At 36.1% G+C, this 10,679-nt stretch overlaps 1 pseudogene; it reads left to right on the top strand.

Moving 5' to 3' along the window:
- The first annotated feature begins 1,479 nt into the window (after positions 1-1,479).
- Positions 1,480-1,660, top strand: LOC117286805 (annotated as a pseudogene).
- Positions 1,661-10,679: the final 9,019 nt, after the last annotated feature.

The following is a 10,679-nucleotide window of genomic DNA, read 5'->3' as shown; positions in this document are numbered from 1 at the left end:
CCTCAATATGCATCCATTTTCCTATGAATGGATCTAATTTTTCATTCTTTATGGCTGAGTAGTATTCCATTTTATAGAAAAACCACAAGGAAGATGTTTTAAAAAATAAAATGGAGTACTACTCAGCCACAAAGAAGGATAAACTAGAGATATTTATAGCTAAGTGGATGCACATTGAGGCCATACTCTTAAGTGAAATTAAGAAGTCACACATGTGTAAATACTGAATAGGTTCTCTAGTGTGAAAAACTAAAAGTGTAAATAAGGATCAAAAGGTAATTGATATTGTGTAATAGGAAGAACACGTCTAAAAGAGTAGAGAAAGTGGGAGGGGTAGGGGAAAGGTAAAAATGGAAAAGAAAAAATATGTGAAAAGGAAGAACATGTGGAAACAATGTCTTTGTAAACAGGGAAGGGTGGAGGGGGTGAAGGGAAGGCTGGGGATTGGGGAAAAATAAGAATCAATGTAAGTCATGTAAAGGTACAAGATCCCAATAATAAATATAACTATTGTATACCTAAAACGTACCAATAAACTTAATAAAGATACAAAAGAAAAAAGATATGCTTTGGTCTGTTTTACCTTACAGATATACCCCAGGCCACATTTATGTATTTCAGACGTGGTTCTCAGGAGGCAGCCTTCCCATGCTGACCAATGATGACAAGACCTTCAATTGCAAAGGTGATGCGCTATCTACACACAGGGCAGCGTTCTGCTTGGCAGGAATCACATGGATTATGTTTCCAGACAGTTTTGTGATAGGAGAAATAAAACAATTTGGGGTGCTAAGAAGGATTCATGTCCTACCTCAGTTATCTACATAGTTTTGTGAAGAGGAGAAATAAGGTAATTTGGGGTGGTAAGGAGGATTTGGGTCATAATTGTGTTAACTACATTGTTACTGTTTTTTGGCCTCTGTGTGCTTTCTGGTCAGGGCCAGACATTAATACATGTGAGCATTCATGTATGTGTGCAACTCATGCGTGCACATTCAATGGTAACCCAAGGGCAGGGTCAAATGAGCCAGGAGAACATTGGCCATTTTGAGTTATTATTGCGATGTTTAGTAACTCTAAAATCCAAGAATTAATGCTGTATCTACTTGATTTGGTAGCATTTCTTGAAGGTAAATGGAAGGCAAAAAGAAAAGACATGTGTAATGATGTAATTTTTAACTAGTGAAAATTGACTTTCTTCACCCATGGAAACAGCTGGGGGTCAGGCAAGGGGAAAAAACTGGAGGTTTTTTTTTTTATTACTTCAGAAAACAATTCTAAATGGAAAGTGCAATGATATATTACTCTTTCTACAATCTTAGCCACAAAAAAGAGAGATAGAATGAAAACTATACATTCTATACATTTTGATTATGTAAAAAGGTACACGATCAGAACACTTGGTAGTAAGCAAGCACCCATTGCAATATCAAATAAAGTTAGGATATTTCTGTTTTTAGTCTCTAAATATTTACTTTTATCGCTTCTCGGCCTTTTGGCTAAGATCAAGTGTAAATATTTACTTTTTTTTTTTTTTTTTCCATAAAATGCTTGTCTGTGTTCTGTGTCCCACACTCAGTACATGTGGCTTAGGTGGGGCTCGTTCCATTCTGATGCTCCAGAGGATACATTCCAGACCTGGGTAACCAGAACATTCCATCCCCAGTCCTGGGGACGGGCTCAGGAAATGACCTAATCCAAGCCAAGCCAATGAAATCAATTTCAGGATTTTTACTATAACCACTGAGAAAGAGTTGCTCTTTTTCTGTCTTTATTTTTGAGTCTTAAAATTATTTTTATATTTAAAAAGTTGCAACCTGCATTACAGGAGATAAAAACACAAGAAGCAAAGAACAAAGGCATTCACGGTCACAAGCACTGTAGTTGGATATGTCATTCTAGGTCCCACATATATGTACACAACATGCCATTTTGTGTGACTGAGATTGTACAATGTGTTATGCTTTTCCATACATCATGAATATTCACCAATTCAAAATCCCAAAGCTATGAGTACTTTTGATAACCAAGAAAACACTACACCAACTCAATCTGTTAGGAAAAAATTATAATCCTGCCTTTCTTGGGAACAAAATTTAGCTGAAGATAAAAATAATAGCAGACCTCTAGACAAAAGTATTGGCATAGTTACAATTACAATTCTGCAATCCCTTAACATTCAATTTAAAATGAGACATAAAGCAGCAGAGTACACCAAGCATGTGTCTGAGAGCTATCAGATCTCTACTATTAAGAAGGTATGTTCCCACAGAATTATTAACATACACCTACAATATAGCTAGAAACTCACACACACACACACACACACACACACACACACACATCAATGGCTTTCATCAGAATGTAAATCTGAACACACTGCACATACCTCTCCTTGTATGCTTACTTCTGCCTCTCTGCTCCCAGCCTAATGACAAGTCCTGACACACACTGCCCAAAGGTGGCATAACAATTCCAAATCTGAGATGCGCCTTTTCTATCAGTTATAACAAAAAGATGTTTACCAGTTAGCCTACTCATTACCTCTAGTTTTTATCACACATTGTCACGTCAGGACATCTATAAAGCTTAGATACTGTGACACTTAGAAATGTGAACTTTGTGTGCAATAACTTTGTGCCCAAGCCCTTTACCAAATTGCACACACAAGTCTATAGTTATAATCTGCAATCATCTTCCAGATACAGAGATATGAGCAAAGAGTTCTTACCACCCTTACCCACCCTTTTCCCTCTTCACCACTTCAGAGACTAAGTTCAGGATTGAATCTGGTTCTAAGAGGTAGCTTTAACAAAGGTAATTTCCAGAAGACAGTTCTTCCTAAAAACTAACGTAGGGACATGGATAGAGGGATTATATTGCTACTTCTAACATAATTTGGGCACCAGGGCTCGTGATTTAACAGCCAGCGACATTAACTAAAATGTACATACAAAAAAATGGCAAGACAATTTGAATTCACTTGGTTCCTTCTCTGCATTCTTCCCCTACCCCACCTCATGAACAGTTAGCCTATTCTCCAAGGCATGGAGTTTCACAACTCCATTCCCCAAATGCAACCATTCCTGTGATGTAGCAAGAAATGCTCAAAGGGTGTTACTTCAGTCTTGACTTTTACATGCATAAACTGTTTTTTTTTTTTTGAGACAGGATCTCACGATGTAGTTTAGATTGGCCTTGAACTCACTATGGAGCCCAGGCTGGCCTTGAACTCAGTGATCTTCCTGCCTCACCTTCTTAGTGCTGGGATTACAAGTGTGTGCCACTGTACCCAGCCATGTGTGAACTTTAAACACTTAGGAAGACTAGATGTTTCCAACAAGAGCTTAAATTTCCCATATGTATAGTGGCATTGAGTAAATTGTGCATATATACTTTAAAAAAGCTATTTTTAAGTGTTATATAGATAGAAACACTGGCCTAAAACCCTTCACTCTTTCCATCTTTTTTAACCCAGGGAAAGATCTAGGCATATATAATACTTATATGGGACTAACAATTTCAGTTCCTATGTGGTCTTTCTATGAATTTTAACACAAAGTATACTAATATGTCAGCTTACTAATTATATTTCTATATACACTGGAAGCCTCTTTAACATTTACAAAGACCAGATGTAAATCAGGACTCCTTTGTCCTTTATATGCAGCTATTATGCAGGAAACTTAAACAAAATGCACAGACATAAGGGACAATGGTCAATCTCGTTTCATCAAAGCCTCATTCATTTAAAGTCCTTTGCACTTTCTTTTCCCCCTTTTTCTGTGGCTAGGACAAATATGTGTACTGCCCAGAAAAGCTGGTCTGATCCTTCCATTTCCTAAAGATAGTATTTCATTATTAATTTAAAAAAGGATATCTACAATATATGTTATTTGCTGTATCTTAACATATAGAAAGACTAGATGTTTCAAATATGGACTGAAATTTGTCCAGTATATACATAGTTGTAGTAAACCACACAAGTAACGGTGGTTATATATGAAAGTGTCTTCTAAGTAGGAGTATTCTGGCCTAGAATCTTTCATTTCTTCTCTCTTAGTCACATGTGATATAGGCACAATTGTCGTTCAAATGTGATGTTACAATTACACCTTCAAAAGTCCTTTTCAGAAGAAAACCTTTCTGTGAATTTCAACATGAAGTGAACAAAATGTGTTGCTTTACTAACTCTACTTTTGCCATACATTGGCAATCTATTTAATATCTAGAGGCTAAATATTATAAAGATAGGGCCCGCAGGTCAAATATACACAATATTTATACAGTATAGAAAAAGTAAATGAAATGCATGTAATATAAGAACAATGGATAAGCTGAAATTTTTTACCATACACTTAAAACACTTTTTGCAATTTCTTCCCTCCCACCTCCCTTAACCCAGAGCACAAGTACAGACATTAGTTCAGAGGTGGTTAAAGCATTCTGTGTTAAAATATAGCATCAGTTCTTAAAAGCTAGTTATAAAAAGTGTTATTCTACTGCTTCTACTTTTAAATATATAGAGCACTTCTACATATCTACGAGTAGATTTTGTCTTCTTTTTTTTGGTACCAGGAATTGAACTCAGGACCTTGTGCTTGCAAGGCAGGTATAGCACCACTGACCTAAATCCCCAGCTTGAGTAGATTATATATATATATATATATATATATAATATATGAATATGAACATATCTTCTGTCACACTGCACAAATTAATAAAATTGCACATGTAACAGTGGTTGTAATTGAGGTATCCTCTAAACACAACCATTTTGGCCTTGAATCACTCCCTCCTCACTTCTTTCTCTCTGCCTACAACTCAGTGGACAAGTACAGGTATATGTAATGTTAGAGATGGCTGAATCCAAAATTCATTCACAAAGGACAAGCTTTTCTGTGATTTTCAACACAACATATACAAAATATGTCAACTTTACTACTTCATCATACACTGGCAACCTTGTTAATATCTAGGGACTAGATGTTGCAAAATTTGGGCTTATTTGCCCATTATACACACTATGTACGTAAGAAAACAAACCCACAAAACATAAATAAAAATGATGTCTAAAATGTCTGGGTCCAAAGGCACTAACACATTCTTTTGCAGCTGCTTCCCTTCTCCCTCCTCCAAACCAGTGAACAAGAACAGACAGTATCATTTGCTCACACAGGTAGTTTAACAATTCCATTCCCCAAAATCAACATTTCATATGAATTTTAGCAAAAAGATATCTACAAAGTGATATTTTACTTATCCCTATATTGAACATACATTGGACACTTTGAAACATCTAAATAAGATTAGATGTTTCAAATTGGAACTTCGTTTGTCCATTATATATACACAGAAGTCTTGAATAAATTGCACACATGTAGCAAAGGTTATAATTTGAAAGAATCTTGAAAACATGACAGTTTTAGTCTAGAACTCTTCCTTTCTCCACTAACCCAGTGGGCTAAAATGCTCAAATTTTCAGAGACAATATTTCTAGGAATTTTATACATACATTTGTTAGTTTACTCAGTCCAAATATCCATCAAGAGGTGAAGGGATAAAGAAGATGCAGGTTTTTAAAAATATATATACAATGAAGTATTACAGTGCTGTAAAGAAAGATAAACTTGAGCCATTTCTAGGTAAATGGATGAACCTTAAGATCATACTCTTAAGTGAAATAAATCAGACACATTTAAATATTGCATTGTTTGTCTGATGTGAGAAACTGAAAGGGTAAATAAGGTCCAAAATGTATAATAGATATTGGAAAATAGGAAAATAATGTTCAAATGGGAAGAGGAACAAGGGAAGGGGGGAGGGGAAAGGGAAAAGAAAAAGGAGAATAGAAGGGAAAAAATGGAAACTAAGCTTTTGTAAATAAGGAGGGGATGAGGAGTTGAAGGGAGGAGATGAAATTGCAGAAAGAGTCAATCATGGACAGGTAGAAATTCCCTATGATGAATGTGATCATTATATGCCTAAAATGTACCAATAAAAGTAATTTTAAAAAAGAAAAGTTTGTTAGTTTATTAACTGTGCTTTTGTTGTTCACTGAAACTTCAACATCTAGGAAGATTAGCTGTTGTAACAGGACGCATTTGTCCTTTGCACACCTGGCATACACAGCAAAGTAAATCAAAATGCACAGACATAAGGAACAATGGTTACTCCTGGCCCAGTATAAGTACACTAGAGCAATGCTTTGCATTTCCTTCTCTCTCGAGAACCAGTGCATAAATACATAAAAAGGGAGGTTTGGTATTCTCACAAAATAACATTTCATGTGAGTTTTAAAAAACAGAATCTTACAAAATATGTTATTTTGATACTTTTACTTTTTAACATGTATCTGGTACTTGAGCATATCTAGAAAGACTAGATATTTCAATAAAATAGCACCATCAATCATATATATATGATTTAGTCCTCATATATATATGAGGACTAAAATGCACACATAAAACAGTGGTTATAATACAAACACAGTCTTCTACATGTAGCCAGTCTGGTCTAGTAGGACCTTCTTTTCTTCTCACTGTCTTCTGCTTCATTTCCTCTAAGCCAATGAAGAAAGACGAATAAGTATCACCCTACTACTGTTGCTTCTCCAGATGGTCTAACAAACTCAATTTTAAAAAGTCACTTCCAAAAGATGTTTCTTTTCTGTGATTTTTTAAAAACAAATGAGCATGTACAAGACTATTTTATCATACATGCTCTTTATAACTTTATAAGTATTTTATCATACATCCACGACTTCTTTACATTTATATGTCCAGACACAGCAAGATTTCTTTTAAAAGGCTAGGTGGAACATTGAGGGTAGCTTTTTATATTATATATACAGGCCCTCAGTTATGGTTTGTGTCTTGATGTCCCCCCAAAGATTCATGAAGTCCTAGCAAGACTGTTTTAGAGGTGGCTGAATCTAGAGTGTGATATGCTGGGATTAAGTACATACGATCACTAAATAGTTGGGGTTGAGGGGATCCCCTAATCAAAGATAGTTTACTCCTGCTCAGATATGTCACTTTAAAGGCCAAATATTTAATCACGGGTTTCTAGTTGTCCCACAGTGTCCTATTCCTTTTCTAGGAAGAGATTTATTAGCAAAATTAGGGGTAATTCTCAAATTCTGACAAAGGCTAAAATAGATTTTACACAGTGGGACTATACTAGGTCTCCCTGGCCTAATTAGCCAACAGGGATCCCATTGCATGGTATAATAAGATACCGGACTTAAGAAAATCCTTCTTCCTCTACATATCAGAAAAAGGAAATGCTTGAGGTGTCTTGACCCAAAGGCTAGGACCAAAACTCTGCCTAGTGGCATACTTTTCAAAAAGTTAGATGGAGAGCCGGGGGTTTAGCTCAGTGGTTTGGTGGCCTGCCTTGCAAGTGCAAGGACCCGAGTTCAATCCCCAGTACCAAAAAAAAAAAAAAAAAAAAAAAAAAACAGTTAGATGGAGTGGCTACTGGATAGCCACTCCGCCTGAGGACAACAATAGCTACAGTTATGATAACAGAAAAGACTTTAGGACAGAGACGAATAGTCCTGACTTCCATTTAGGTCAGGTTTATTCTGACAAAATGTTACTTGTAGTTAAAAGGGGAAAAGCTTACAAAGTATCAGGCCATGTTCTTAGATAATCTCGGAGTTATAAAAACTTGCACTACTCTTAGCCCTGCCTCTTCATGCCTACAGGTCCAGAAGTCAGCCACTCTTGTTAACATGTGATCTCGCAGACCTATGCAAGCAAGCATGACATCAGTGGCCTGCCCCTTCAAGATCATGAAGAGATGTGGTACAGTGATGGAAGTAGCTATGTCCAAGAAGGACATCAAAAGTCAGGTTTTTCGTTGTCAGTCCACAATGGGTAATTGAAGCCAATCTCCTTTCCCCAGGGAACTCAGCTCAGAAAGCAGTGTTTATAGCTCTTACTTAGGCATTGATATTAAGAAAAGGCAAATAGTTAAACATCTATACAGACTCCGAATATGCCTTTTTGATTCTACATGCCATGGAGCAATCTGGAAAGAAGAAACTTGCTGAGTAATAAACAATCATCTCATCAGGAAATTCTACAATTCTTAGAGGTAGTCTATCTTCCCAAGAAGGTTGCTGACATTGATTGTAAGTGGTCCCATGGAGACATATCTGAAGTATCCTTGGGAAATCAAATGGCTAACAAAGAGTCGAGAAGGGCAGCCCTACAGAGCCCTACAGCCTCTCAGAACCCTAGCTTTATTCTCAGTTCCTGAGAAACCATTTTGGTCCTTCCTCATGGGATGCAGTGATAAGCTATAAAAATCCTACATGGGAAACGGTCACTATAATTTTCACAGGACTAAGAAGAAGGCTGTTTCTGAGAACCTCTGGAAGATTGGAGGCTCCTTTTCAAACAGCAAGACTACAGTATTGCTCTTGGTGCAGGTAAGTAGAGTCACTAATGACTCTAATTCACCACAGCTTAAATAGGCACCTGTACTGAGGCTCCCATTTTGAATTAGATCCATTAGGTGGGTAATCTTGCTAAGGCTATGGCTCTCAGGCTCTCAATAGTTTATCTAATCTCCTTCTGTACCATACTTTGTGCTCCACAAGAGGTGTGGACATCTGACCTGCTTGTCATATTTGGGATAATAGAAAAGTTTCTTTCTCCCATCAAATAGCTCAGTGTTCACTAATTCTATTCTTATTGTCTTCTAACAGTTTTTCTCTTCAACCCAGCCAGTGAGCCACAAAAGCCCAAGGTTGGAGAGCACACAATCCCCAGTAGGTAGGCTCTACAGCCCTTTCTAACTGGAGGAAACTATAGAAGTCAGAGACTTCAACTCCCTCAACACCCCATAAAGAGTTATGGAGATACGGTGTCTCTGGGGGATAAGACAGGAAAGTAAAGTGTGACCAAAACTGGCTGGGAAAGGAAGTGTGGCAAAATCCCATAATACATGCACAGAACAGTTCTCAAAGCCCTCCATGTGGACAGTCTGAGGACACTCCAAAGGAGGATGGAATGCTCAGGGTTAGCAGTGGGAAATTTTATGTGGCCAGGTTTTTTCTCAGAATGAAGTGCAGGTCAGTGTTTTTTTTTTTTTTTCCTTTGTAGTCAAACTGTATAACAGTCCTCTGCAGAGAGACTGCCATGTCAGGCAATTTCTCAATTAGTAGTTTGGCTCTTTTCCTTGCTAAATAGAATTCTATTCTGCGTATTATGACATTTCACACTAAACTTCAATTAGTTTGTCCATCAATAGATTCTCTTATAAGTAAACTCAATACACAAGTAAGAAATTTGCCAAACTATTGAATTGGGAGAATGTTGTTCATATGGCAAAGGGATTCTTCATTTCAAAAGACCCCCCCCCCACCAACTGGTATCCTCGAACTAGGAGCAATCCTAACATCATTTAAAATGTAGCTATATTTAGAGAAAGTCAATTTATATTTTTTACATAAAGATTTTGCTCATTATAGTATTAGAATTTATTTCAGAAGATTCTTGATAAAATTCCTTTTTATGATCCCAGAGCTTACTGTTACTTATCACACATTTAGTGATGGTTTTTCTCCCCTGTTGGGGAAAAAATAGAAATATAAAACTGTTACTTGTTTTTCTCGAACAAGTCTCATCAATATCCATCTGTGCTTTTCCTTGAAAAACTCCACATTATCACCACAAATGCATTATATAAAGCTTACTATGTTCTCATGGACATTCTCCGTGTAAATATTAGCATCAATAGTTGTACTAATATTAAGCTGTACTAGTATTACTATGTACTAATATTTGAAATAATTTAAGTAGTGGAATTAGTATTAAGTTACAGAGAGGGACCTACTGATTGGCCCCTTTTTGACTGAGGTAACAAAACTATGAGGCATTTATTACCCACCTATTTTTGTAATAATTTTTTTTAATGACCATAATTCTTTATCCTTTTGAAGTAGGGAGAAATTGTTGTGATAAGAACTACTGTGTTTGTCTTTTAGATGAAGCATAAAGAGGCCTATATCTAGCTAAACATAAAAAAAGTAAGACTCCCTCACATAGAAGTCTAAAACTACTGTGCTGATACCCAAAGGATGTTTAATTTTGTTTTGATTAGAGAATAAGTAAGTATTAGATGTTGTTTTTACTGGCTTCTGAGTCTTTTAGCTTTTAAATTTTTTTCCTATAGTTTATTTTTAAGAACCAAAATTAGGCCTATACCCCCTGCCCCCAAAGAAGTCATCTCTGGCTTTAGCAAGTCTTTAGCATTGTTACTAATTGATCTGCTTACATTTATTTTCAATTAATCATTACTTCTTCCAAGCAAGTAGAATTATAATTTGCAAAACCATATTATCTACTTACAAGTACTCAAATGATTTTTTCTCAGAATTCTCTTTGATTAAATCTCTATATTTTATACATCTCTTCTTTAAAAAATAATAAATTATTTAGCCTTATTATTGTAATGTAATAAATACTTATGTGAGAGGTGTCAGGGATGCCATAGGGAAATATCAATGAGTTTATCATGAAAAGAAGTTGAAAATGCTATAAATGAACAGTTTCCAAGTGATTAAATTTGCCAAGTTGAAATTTTGCTTTTGCAGAAAAGATGCAGAGAAGTAAAGAATAAAGATCTGAAGTGAGAACGCTTAAGTCATGACAGTCATCCTAGCC

Source organism: Fukomys damarensis, unplaced genomic scaffold (assembly GCF_012274545.1).
Source record: "Fukomys damarensis isolate Sample0158 unplaced genomic scaffold, DMR_v1.0_HiC HiC_scaffold_18, whole genome shotgun sequence".
NCBI lineage: Eukaryota > Metazoa > Chordata > Mammalia > Rodentia > Bathyergidae > Fukomys > Fukomys damarensis.
This window is presented reverse-complemented; position numbering and strand designations above follow the sequence as displayed.